Raw genomic sequence first — 12,131 nt, 5'->3', positions numbered from 1 at the left:
ATTCCTAACCTGTAGACCACATTCCTGACTCTCGAGACACTTCCCGATTCCTGAGTCTCGAGCCACATTCCTGATGATGATGTGGCGCCTCCTCGACCTCAGCTATATTTAGGCCGTCCTCGATCCAAGAGTGGTGGAGCTTCATCAACCTATAGTATATATAGGTTAGCCTTGTTCCATTTCTCCACAATCTGAATCAACACCAGTCTAAAGCCTTTTCTTTGTTTTCACTAGCTTTTTCTCTTTGTTTTTAGCATTTTCCAGTCTTGATCTTGTTGAGGATCTTGACAGTTTGATTCAGATTGTGGTTTTTGCTTTTTTTTTAGCTCGCTTTGATTATTTGATTGCCTTTGTCTTTTTCCCCCTTTCTTTTCTTTCTTCTTGCCAATGGAGTCTCCAAGCCATCCTAATTTCTTTGCTGAAGTCCTTGCAAAAATCCAGTCTGAGAATACCGAGCTGAAGGCGACCCTTCTTCGCATGCAGCAGGAGCTTGCTTCACTTTCGGCTCAAGGATCCAGCAAAGTTCCTGAACCGAAGGTGAGCTTCCCGGCGAAATTTTCAGGCAAGTGTTCGGAGCTTCGCAGATTCCTGAACCAGATGGAGTTGATCTTCGCACTTCAACATCGGCGGTACCCTACTCTCGAGTCTCAAATCGGCGCGATTGGGACGTTGCTCGAAGGTGCAGCTTTGTCATGGTTTTCTCCTCTTCTGGAGAAGAGCATGAAAGGGGTCGTGGTTCCAGAGCTGATGGATCTTCAATTGTTCAAAGAGAAGCTCGAAGCATGTTTTGGCGAGACGGATCGGGTTTGGGCTGCTACCACAAAGATGAGACATCTCTCTCAGGGGTCTCGTCCTGCCTTGATCTATGCTGCAGAGTTCCAACTCCTTGCTTTGGACACTCAGTGGGATGAGCGGGCCCTAATTGACCAATTTCGTTTCGGCCTCAACAACGGTGTCAAGGATTTGTTGCTCACCATGGAGGATCCCAAGGACCTATCGGATGCCATCAACAAAGCTGTTCGATGTGACAATCGTCTCTTTGAACGTCGTCAGGAAAGTCGCCACGCCGCTGTTTTTCCGTCCTAGACTCAGGAATCCCAGCTTGAGTCTTCGGGGCATACTCTTGAACCTACTGCTCCGGTTCCAATGGATATTTCTGGTACTCCCCGACTCATTAGAGGGAAGTTGAGTCCTGCTGAGAAGCAACGTCGAATATCTCATAATCTTTACCTCTATTGTGCTGATCCTAATCACAAAGCAATTGTATATCCCAAGAAGCCTCCTCGACTGCTCGAGTTCACTCTGCCTCAAAGTCCACCTCTATTGCAGTCGGGAAACGACCCTGTCCAAACAGAGTAGGAGCTGTCTGTTTGGACTCCTCGAATAAAAATCACTTTTCTTCTTTATCAAGCTCCTCACCACCTTTCATCAAAGCCACCACCAATTCCCGCAACTTCCGCATCCCATGTCTCCTTTCTTTCACCGGACAATCAGGACTCAAAGCTCTGGCATTATTGGACTCGGGTGCAACTTCCTGCTTCATGGACACGGACTTTGCTGCCCGACATCATGTTCCTCTTTCTCCTACCATACGAGATTTGAGGGTTGAAGGCATCGGCAGGCATTTTGTGTCTCCATCTTCTGGACTTAGGGAAACGTTGCCCATTCGAGTACACATCGGGTCCACCGTCACCGATATCACCTTCAACATCATCAATAGCAAGTCCTCCTCTGTGGTGCTCGGTCTTCCTTGGTTCCAACTACATCAGCCTCAGATCTGTTGGAAGGAATTACAGTTCATCTCTCCCACGGCTTCCCCTGCTGTTCATCGAGTTCGAATCAGGAAAAGTTCCCTAAACTCAAATCGGGGTTCTGTTCCTGACTCTATAAAGTTTTCACCCTCTTCTTTTTCCTCTCTTCCATCTTACACTGGAACGTATTCTCGTCTCATCATTCCATTTAGTCGTACGCCTCCTCCTATCTCCACAATCACTATGAAAGAACTCCTTCATGAAGAACCTCTTTTTCTTTTTGCTTTGCATGTTTCTCCTGTCAGTCTTCCTGAGAAGTATCATGATTTTGGGGATGTGTTTGACAAGAAAAAAGCTAGTGTACTGCCTGTTCATCGGCCTTATGATTGTTCCATTGATTTACAGGAAGGAGCGTCACCTCCATGGGGGCCTATCTATGGGTTATCCCCGTCCGAGCTTAAGGCCCTCAAAGAGTACGTGGATGAGAACCTTGCCTCGGGCTACATTCAACATTCGCAGTCCCTGGCTGGAGCGCTTGTCTTCTTTGTCAAGAAGAAGGATGGGAGCTTGCGGCTAGTCATCGACTACCAAGGTTTGAACAAGGTGACTGTTCGAAACCGTTATCCGCTGCCCCTGATCTCGGACCTGTTGGAACGCCTCGGCGGTGCCCGCTTCTTCACCAAGATCGACCTCCGTGGAGCATACAACCTGATCCGGATCCGGCCTGGTGATGAATGGAAGACTGTGTTCCGAACCCGCTATGGCCACTTCGAGTACACTGTCATGCCATTTGGCTTGACAAATGCTCCAGCAGTTTTCCAACACATGGCGAACGACGTCTTTCGGGGGTTTCTTGATCAGATGGTGATCGTCTATCTCGATGACATCCTCATCTACTCAAAAACTCAGGAGGAGCATGACGAACATGTTTGCAAGGTGCTAGCGAAGCTGCAAGAACACGGCCTATACGCGAAGCTTGAGAAATGTTCCTTTGATCAGCAGCCTGTGGAGTTCCTTGGGTACATTGTCACTCCTGAGGGTATCACGATGGATCCTGCCAAAGTCAAGACTATTCTCGAATGGGAGCCTCCACAATCAATGTCGGATGTTCAGGTTTTCCTTGGCTTCGCCAACTTCTACCGCAAATTCATTGATCACGACTCTGACATTGTCCTTCCTCTCACACATCTCACTCGCAAGGATGTTCCCTTCTCTTGGTCTGCTGCTGCCCAGCAGGCCTTCGACACACTCAAGGCGGCCTTCAGTTCTGCTCTTGTCTTGATCCATGCTGATTCCTCACAACCTTTCTTCATCGAGGCTGACGCCTCCGACTTTGCCATTGGTGCTGTGCTGTCTCAACTCGGAGCGGATCACGAACTTCATCCGGTCGCTTTCCATTCTCGGAAATTCCAGCCTGCGGAGATCAATTACGAAATCCATGACAAGGAGCTCTTTGCCATCGTGGATTCCTTTGGAGAGTGGCGCCGTTTCTTGGAGGGGGCGAGCCATCAAACAACAGTCTGGATGGATCACAAAAATCTCGAGTACTTTGCCACTTCCCGAGTTTTAAGCCGTCGTCAAGCAAGGTGGGCACAATTCTTGAGTCGGTTTGACTTTGTTATCAAGTACAGACCTGGAAAGTTTCAAGGCCTTCCTGATGCTCTTTCAAGGCGCTCCTATCTTAGTCTCAGGCCTGGTAATTCTGCCTTCGATCAACAGGATCAAGTTATCCTCGGTCCTGATTGGCTTCAAGTTATGGCAATTTAGGTGAAGAAGAAGAAGAAGAAGAAGAAGAAGAAGAAGAAGAAGAGAAGAAAAACACCTTTAAACGTTAAGTCAGTACTCCTCCTTGATGGATGCAATCAGAAACGATCTTCAATCCGATGATCTCGCTAGCGACATTTTCCCCCATCTTCAGGCTGAACACCCAGTGACTCCCGACTGCCGGCGATTTGACGAGTTCAAGTTCTTAGATGGCTTATTGTACCGTGGGGAGCAGCTTTACGTTCCTGAAGGTGATGCTCGAAGGTTGGTCCTGATGGCGTGCCACGATAGCCCGACTGCTGGTCACTTCGGCATTGCGAAAACCTATGAGCTAGTTGCACGGGATTTTTGGTGGCCTCACATGGACGACTACATCAAAGCTTTTGTTACCTCCTGTGACACTTGTGCCCGGAATAAGGTACCTCGCCACCTTCCTTCAGGTTTGCTTCATTCCCTTCCGGTCCCTTCAGGTCCTTGGGAATTCATCTCCATGGATTTCTTGAGTGATCTTCCGAGTTCTGGAGGCTTCAACAGCATTTTAGTTGTGGTGGATCGCTTCACAAAGATGGCGCACTTCTTGCCATATGTAGCGCACCTTATCTCTCTCCCCTTAAGCCAACTGGAAAAGGGGCAATTGCTTGATGAGAGAGCCCTTAGTGGCTATTTTATCCCCATTTATCCCCCAAGGTTCCAAGGATCCACGGTGATAGTATATCTAAATCTCATCCCATGATCACATGCGCTACACCATGTACCAAGGAGTTTTCGGGCGAGGACATGGCAAAACTGGTATTCAGGGAAATTTTCCGACTTCATGGGATTCCTACAGATGTGGTTTCGGATCGGGGGCCTCAGTTCATCTCTCATTTCTGGCAACAGTTTTTGCAGCTGCTTGGAGTGAAGGCCAACCTCTCTTCGGCATATCATCCTCAAACTGATGGGCAGTCCGAGTGAACGATTCAGACGTTGGAACAATTCTTGAGGTGCTTCATCAACTATCATCAGGATAACTGGTTCGATATCCTTCCCCTTGCTGAGTTCTCCTATAACAACTCTGTTCACTCCTCTCTTCGAGTTTCCCCCTTCTTTGCGAACTCTGGCCGAAATCCCCGATTCAATCTCTCACTTCCTTCTCCATCTGAATCCTCTCGTTCAAATCCCCGCTTTGAGGCATTTATCTCCAACCTCCAGGAAATCCACAACTCCATCTCCTTCCACCTCCATCGTGCTCAGGAATTTCATAAAACATTTGCCAATGTCCATCGTCAGGATTATCCCCCTTACAATATCGGGGATAAAGTCTGGCTCCTCAGGCAAAATATCTCCTCAGGCGAAATATCTCCACCACCAGGCCCTGTCCAAAACTCGATTTCAAACGCCTTGGTCCTTTCCCTATCACTGCCATCATTAATCCTGTCACTTATCGCCTTGCACTTCCCTCCTCATATCAAATTCACCCCGTTTTTCACTCCTCTCTCCTTGAGCCTTATATTCCCAGTCCTATTCCAAATCGGGTCATTCCTCCGCCTCCACCAGTGCAGCTCGAGGATGGGTCTGAGTATGAGGTTCAGGACATCCTTGATTCCAAGATTTCACGGTCTAAACTCTACTATCTGGTGGACTGGAAGGGTTACGGACTTGAGGAACGCACTTGGGAACCTGCAGACAACCTGCTTCATTCTCCTGACCTTGTTCAGGACTTCCACCGCCGCTATCCTTCTCGTCCCAGTCCTCATTCTTTTTCTCCATCTCCCATCCCTCGCCGCTCATCTCATCCTCCTCTTTGTTCTCGTTCACATCTTCGTTCCACTCGTTCTTGAGGAGGGGGTGCTGTCAGGAATCCCCCAATTCTTGCCACATTCCTGACTCTCGCCGGATTCCTGACCTACAGACCACATTCCTGACTCTCGAGACACTTCCCGATTCCTGAGTCTCGAGCCACATTCCTGATGATGATGTGGCGCCTCCTCGACCTCAGCTATATTTAGGCCGTCCTCGATCCAAGAGTGGTGGAGCTTCATCAACCTATAGTATATATAGGTTAGCCTTGTTCCATTTCTCCACAATTTGAATCAACACCAGTCTAAGGCCTCTTCTTTGTTTTCACTAGCTTTTTCTCTTTGTCTTTAGCATTTTCCAGTCTTGATCTTGTTGGGGGTCTTGACAAAACCAGTTGAAACAATCGGCTCCCACACAAAAAAGAAATTCAGAAAATCTTTGACAAGAAAACCAACAGAATTAATCCATATGTATTCTCGGCCATTATGGATTCGGTGTTCCATTTGATGTTTGCAAGGAATTTAAAGGAGATATGGCTCAAGAACTCCTCAACACTATGAATGACCTCCATCCTAAAAGAGGCATTAAGAAGTGGAAACCAATACGTCTCGAAGGTATTGCTTTACAAGTTGATACTACATTTGCTGAGGACATGTTCGAATACAATCCATTCAAAGATGCAGAAGACTTTCTCGACATTTGCATTAAAAAGGATATGCTGTAGTCAAACATCATGGAAATTAAAATATGATATTCTCACCAAAGTCTCAATTTTAGATATCCTAGAGCAGGAATAGGAAGAAGTACCTTCTCTTATTCTACTTTTACAGATCCTCTTACTTCGTAAAAGCCATGTCTCAAACTTTTTAAGCATAGAATGCTCTTGGCCTGGAATCAAAATGGTTTGCCAAACCAAGCCTTGTGTATTCCATATGAAGTCAAATATGCTTAATTATTTTAAAATTTCAAAATAAAATTATTACACTATCAACACATAAAAATAATATTTGTTACTTAGTATGCATGCTATTCAAAACCTCTTACTCTGATAGGATGAGAAACTAAATATATGTTTAATCTTATTCACACTCACCATATTATTATAGCTCAAAGAATATGAATTCAATATTGTGTTTATAATTAATGTTTCATCTTTGATCCATAACAGTTTGTTGCTAGGAACTATTGAGCATTTCCTCAATATATATTCTCTCCAATGCCATTTAGTCTCTAATGCCATTTAGTGTCCCTACAAATAGGTGATAAGTTTTTTTTTAATGAATGTAATAAAACAATATAAGTTAAATAATCTATTATTCTTTGGTGTACTATCTCCCCCAGCGGAATCTGAGGTGGAATTCAAGATGGAGTTTAATATGGAAGTTGAGATGGGGTCCAGGATTGGGTCTAAGACCAAGACAGAGACCGAGACTAAATCTTAATCCAAGTCCAAGTCCAAATTCAAGTCCAAGTCCAAACTTGAGTTTGAGATTGATTTCAAATACTAATATATGTCATAGGGTGAAAGCCCAAAGCAATCGTCCCTCGAGGGTGTTTGCGAGGGCTATTTCAAAAGTATAATAGAGAGAGTGTGGGGTTGGACTCTAATAAAACCAATTTAACTAGGAAAAACTAGTGTAACCCAGAAAGGCTATAGTTATATGGTGGGTGATGATATAACTAATAAGGATTCTAAAACTAGATTGAACACGGATAAACAAGCGAAGTAACTTAGTGAAGTGTTCAAGAGTTGGCTCTAGCTCCCTCGGAAAATCGAATAGTCAATGCTCCCAATGTAAGTGTGGGTGGCACTACTTACTTAGATACCTAACGTGGCTCATCAAAACCTCACTCTAGCCACATGGCTAAAGCACTTAGAGGTGGAAGGTGGGGGAAGTACCCATGAGGCTTATATAGCACCATGGTGTTTCAAAATGTGATCTAAAATCCTGGATTGTGTAAAGAAGAGGAATAATCCTTTTGTATATATAAATAGTTAAATTTTCCATTTTACTTTAGTTATTTAATCACACCTTTGACCATTTGGAAGAGTCTTACCCACAACCTCCATAAATTTTACTCCCAACTTAGGGACATGTTAGCCCCGTGAATAGCATCTAAGACTAAGTGCTTTACGTATCTAATTCCATGACCGACACCCCAAAGGTACCATTGACATCTCAACCCATTACACTAAAGCCATATCCATTTACTTTTGTCTCATTGGTAGTTCAAGACCATTGTTACCATAGTTTTATCTCTCCAAGATTGAGTTATTTGTCCATGAATGGTCATTCTAAGACCACACTTTAGCATTCTTAGGATGCCTGAAGACAACAGGAACACCCTTCCTCAATGTCCTTTCTTTAGTTCTTGCCAAATCCCTCTTCATCCATAGCCATTTTTGCCAACACTGCAACTGAGTTAGGGCTTGAAGGTCTGACCACTAAGTCCTATTGACATCTAAGACTTCCTCACCACGGTGATTATGTCTTTGGTCACTATGCAAGAGGATTGCTCCACTTTCTTTCCACAGTTTAAGACTTTGGGATGACATTTTGAAACACCATGGCCCTACACAAACCTTATGAGTACTCTCTCCACCTCCCACCTTTGGGTGCCCTATCTATGCGGTTAAAGCGAGGTTTCAATGAGCCACACTAATTCTCCAAATAGGTAGTGCCACTTATACTTGGATTAGGAGCATTGACCATTCGATCTCCCGAGGGAGTTAGAGTTGGCTCTTGAACACTTTACTAAGTTATCTTGGATTGGGAGCATCGACCATTTGATCTCTTGGGGGAATTAAAGTTGGCTCTTGAACACTTCACCAAGTTACTCTGCTTGTCAATCTATATTCACTCTAGCCTTGGACTCCTTAGTGGATATATCATCACCCATCACGTGGGTATCACCTTCCTGGGTCACATTGGCTTTTCCTGGCCAAACTAGCTCCATTGGGGTCCAACCCCCACACTCTCCCTACTATACTTTTGGAACCCCCTGCAGCCCCCCATCTTGGGGGAAAATCTTTGGGCTTTCATCCAACAGTCTGTATTAGTATTTGGACTTGAACTCGGACTCAGTCTCGGTCTCGCTCTTGGTTTTGGACTCGAACTTAGTCTCGGTCTTGGTCTCGGTTCCATCTCGGACTCCATCTTGGGTCCATCTTGGACTCCATCTCGGGTCCATCTTGGACTCCATCTCGGGTCCATTTGGGACTCCATCTTGGGTCCATCTTGGATTCTATTTTAGGTTCATCTCGGACTCCATCTTAGGTCCATCTCAGACTCCATCTCAGGTCCATCTAGAACTCCATTTTTGGTCCATATTAGACTCCATCTCGAACTCTATCTTGGGTCCATCTCGGACTCCACCTTGGACTCCATCTTGGACTCCATCTCAGACACTTCCACATGTCATGTGTTGGCCCTCTTGTACCCTTTTTTAAAGACTCACCTATTGCTTTCTTTATACTCATTCCTTGAGCTCTTTGTTGGGAGTTCCACTCTAGCTAGTTGAACGGGACTTTTGGTTGCCTCACATGGACGACTACATCAAAGCTTTTATTACCTCCTACGACACTTGCGCTTAAAATAAGGTACATCACCACCTTCCTTCAGGTTTTCTTCGTTCCTTCCCAGTCTTTTTAGGTCCTTGGAATCCATCTCCATGGATTTGGAAGAGGTGATCTTTCGGGGTTACTGGAGGCATTACAATCGTGTTAGTTGGGGGAGAACGCGTCACAAAGGTGACAACACTTCTTACTGAGTACCAAGAAGTTTTCGGACGAGGACATGGCAAAGCTGGTATTCAAGGGAATTTTTCGACTTTATGAGATTCCGGCAGATGTGGTTTCAGATTAGGAACCTCAATTCATGTATCATTTCTAGCAATGGTTCTTGCAGTGGCTTGGAGTGAAGGCCAACCTCTATTCAGTGTATCATCCTTAAACTGATAGATAGTTCCAACGATTCAGACGTTGGAAAAATTCTTAAGGTGCTTCATCAATTATCATCAGGATGACTAGTTTGATATCCTTCCTCTTGCTAAGTTCTCCTATAATAACTCCGTTCACTCCTCCCTTCGAGTTTCCCCCTTCTTTGCAAACTCTGGCCAAAATCCCCAATTCAATCTCTTACTTCCTTCTCCATTTGAATCCTCTTGTTCAAATCCCTGTTTTGAGGCATTTGTCTCCAACCTCCAGGAAATCCATAACTCCATCTCCTTCCACCTCCATCATGCTTAGGAATCTCACAAAACATTTGCCAATGTCTATCGTTAGGATTGTCCCCTTTACAATATCGGGGATAAAGTCTAGCTCCTCAGGCGAAATATCTCCACCACCAGGCCATGTCCCAAACTTGATTTCAAATGCCTTGGTCCTTTCCCTATCACTGCCATCATTAATCTTGTCACTTATCGCCTTGCACTTCCCTTCTCATATCAAATTCACCCCGTTTTTCACTCCTCTCTTCTTAAGCCTTATATTTCTAGTCCTATTCCAAATTGGGTCATTTCTCTGCCTACACTAGTGTAGCTCAAGGATGGGTTTGAGTATGAGATTCAAGACATCCTTGATTTCAAGTTCTCACGGTCTAAACTCTACTATCTGGTAGACTAGAAAGGTTATGGGCCTGAGGAATGCACTTGGGAACCTGAGGAAAACCTGATTCATTCTCCTGACCTTATTCAGGACTTCCACCACTGCTATCCTTCTCGTCTCAGTCCTCATTCTTTTCATTCTCCATCTCTCGTCCCTCGACGCCCATCTCATCCTCCTCTTTGTTCTCATTCACGTCCTTGTTCCACTCATTCTTGAGGAGGGGGTGCTATTAGGAATCCCACAATTCTTGCCACATTCTTGACTCTCACTAGATTCCTGACCTGCAGACCACATTCTTGACTCTTGAGACACCTCCCTATTCCTGACTCTCTGATTTTCTGTACGATTCCTGATTCTCGAACCACATTCCTGATGATGATGTGGTGCCTCCTTGACCTCAACTATATTTAGGCCATCCTCGATCCAAGAGTGGTGGAGCTTTATCAACCTATAATATATATAAGTTAGCCTTGTTCCATTTCTCCATAATCTGAATTAACGCTAGTCTAAGTCCTCTTCTTCGTCTCCACTAGTTTTTCTTTTTCTTTTCTGCATTTTCCAGTCTTGATCTTGTTGGGGGTCTTGATAGTGTTGATAAACATTTTTATAGACGGAAAGGGATTTGGTGAGGATTGAAGAAAGGATATTTAGGAAGGGTGTTTTCTATGTTTCTAGGCATGCTAAGGATGCTAAGATATAATGACCACTTATGGATGGACAACATAGTCTTTGGGAGTTGGCACTGTGGCACAGATGGTCTTGGATTACTAATGAGACAAAGGTGAATAAACATGACCTTAGCATAACGGGCTAATATATCAATAGTACATTTGGGTGTTTATAGTAGAATCAGACACATAGAGCACTTGGACCAAATGTAAAGGTAAAGTGGCATAAATGCCATTCATAGAGCTAGCAAGTCCCAAGTCGGAAATAGAATTTATAAGCTCCTAAATTTGGACTTTCCAAAAATCACCCAACCCAATACTATTTATATCCAAAGACATTTAACCCTAAATATTCCAAGACTTTAGTGGAACCAATTTGGTCAGGAAAGGCCAATATGACCTAAGAAGCATGTGGTGGGTAATGGCATAACTATTGAGGAGTTTAAAACTAAAGTGAATACAAATGGATAAGCCTTTGGTGTAAATTTTATTTCCTAAATTTGGGTCTAGTGACTTTGCAAATGCATAAGTTTATTTTAACCATATATTAGGTTGGACAACCATGGGAGTTCACGTGTATGATTAAAGGTAATTTTTATTCTCATTATATTGAAATGGTTTTAGTATTTTTGTTTTCATAGACTACGTTATAACTTGATAATTGCAATAACAAAGTTTAAAGTACAAGATCAGACAGCCCAGAAAATATTTTAGAAGTCTATCTCCAATATTATGTTAAAGCAAACTAGTAAGCTTACAAACTTTCATGGTTTTATGGTATATGGGGCTAATGCATACTAGACTTGTGTCCAAGTAGTTAGAAGTTTATAAAAAGACTTGTGAATTTCATTGGGCTTAGAGTCTAAACCAATATTGCCATATTATTAAGCCAAAGTTTTAATCAATGTTTAAGGAGTTATGCAAACAATGGAAAATTACATCCTTTAAAGAAGAGTGAGGGAAAGGCAAATGAAATATGAATGTGGTGGCATGAAAATAGCCATGTAGATACAAATTGCCTACCTTAACTTGACTCATGGTTTAGGGTGGTGGGAAGTTAAAATGTTCTAGTAGGGACATCACTCTTTTTATGTTGGTTTTTTTTTTTTTTTTCTATCATTTTATTGCATTTTAATATTGCTTTTTCTATTGATTAACCACTATATACACCCTATCTGTGAATCTCTACAAAAGTAAGCACTAAAGCTAGCATTCCTTTGAAGTAAGGAAAGGGAAGATGAGTCTATATAAAACGTGTTTATAGAATTTTATATATGCTATAGAGCAATCTTAAAAAACATTGGCATTCGAGAAAGGAAAATATATAAGAATAGAGTCTTCTGTTAAAATGTTACATGATAAGATGGAAAAAAAATTGACTCCATTTGGCTTAATAGTGGCAATTGTAGTTAAGGAAGTGGTTAGTGGCACATCTATAGAATACACTCATTAGGCTTTTATTAGTGATATAAAGATTATTTGCTCAAAGTATTGTTTTTCCTTTATTAGTGGAGATGTTGGCATGGATGTTAGAGTGAAAAACTCTCACAAGCATGATGTAAA

Source organism: Selaginella moellendorffii, unplaced genomic scaffold, assembly GCF_000143415.4.
Source record: "Selaginella moellendorffii unplaced genomic scaffold, v1.0 SELMOscaffold_6, whole genome shotgun sequence".
Classification (NCBI taxonomy): Eukaryota; Viridiplantae; Streptophyta; class Lycopodiopsida; order Selaginellales; family Selaginellaceae; genus Selaginella; species Selaginella moellendorffii.
This window is presented reverse-complemented; position numbering follows the sequence as displayed.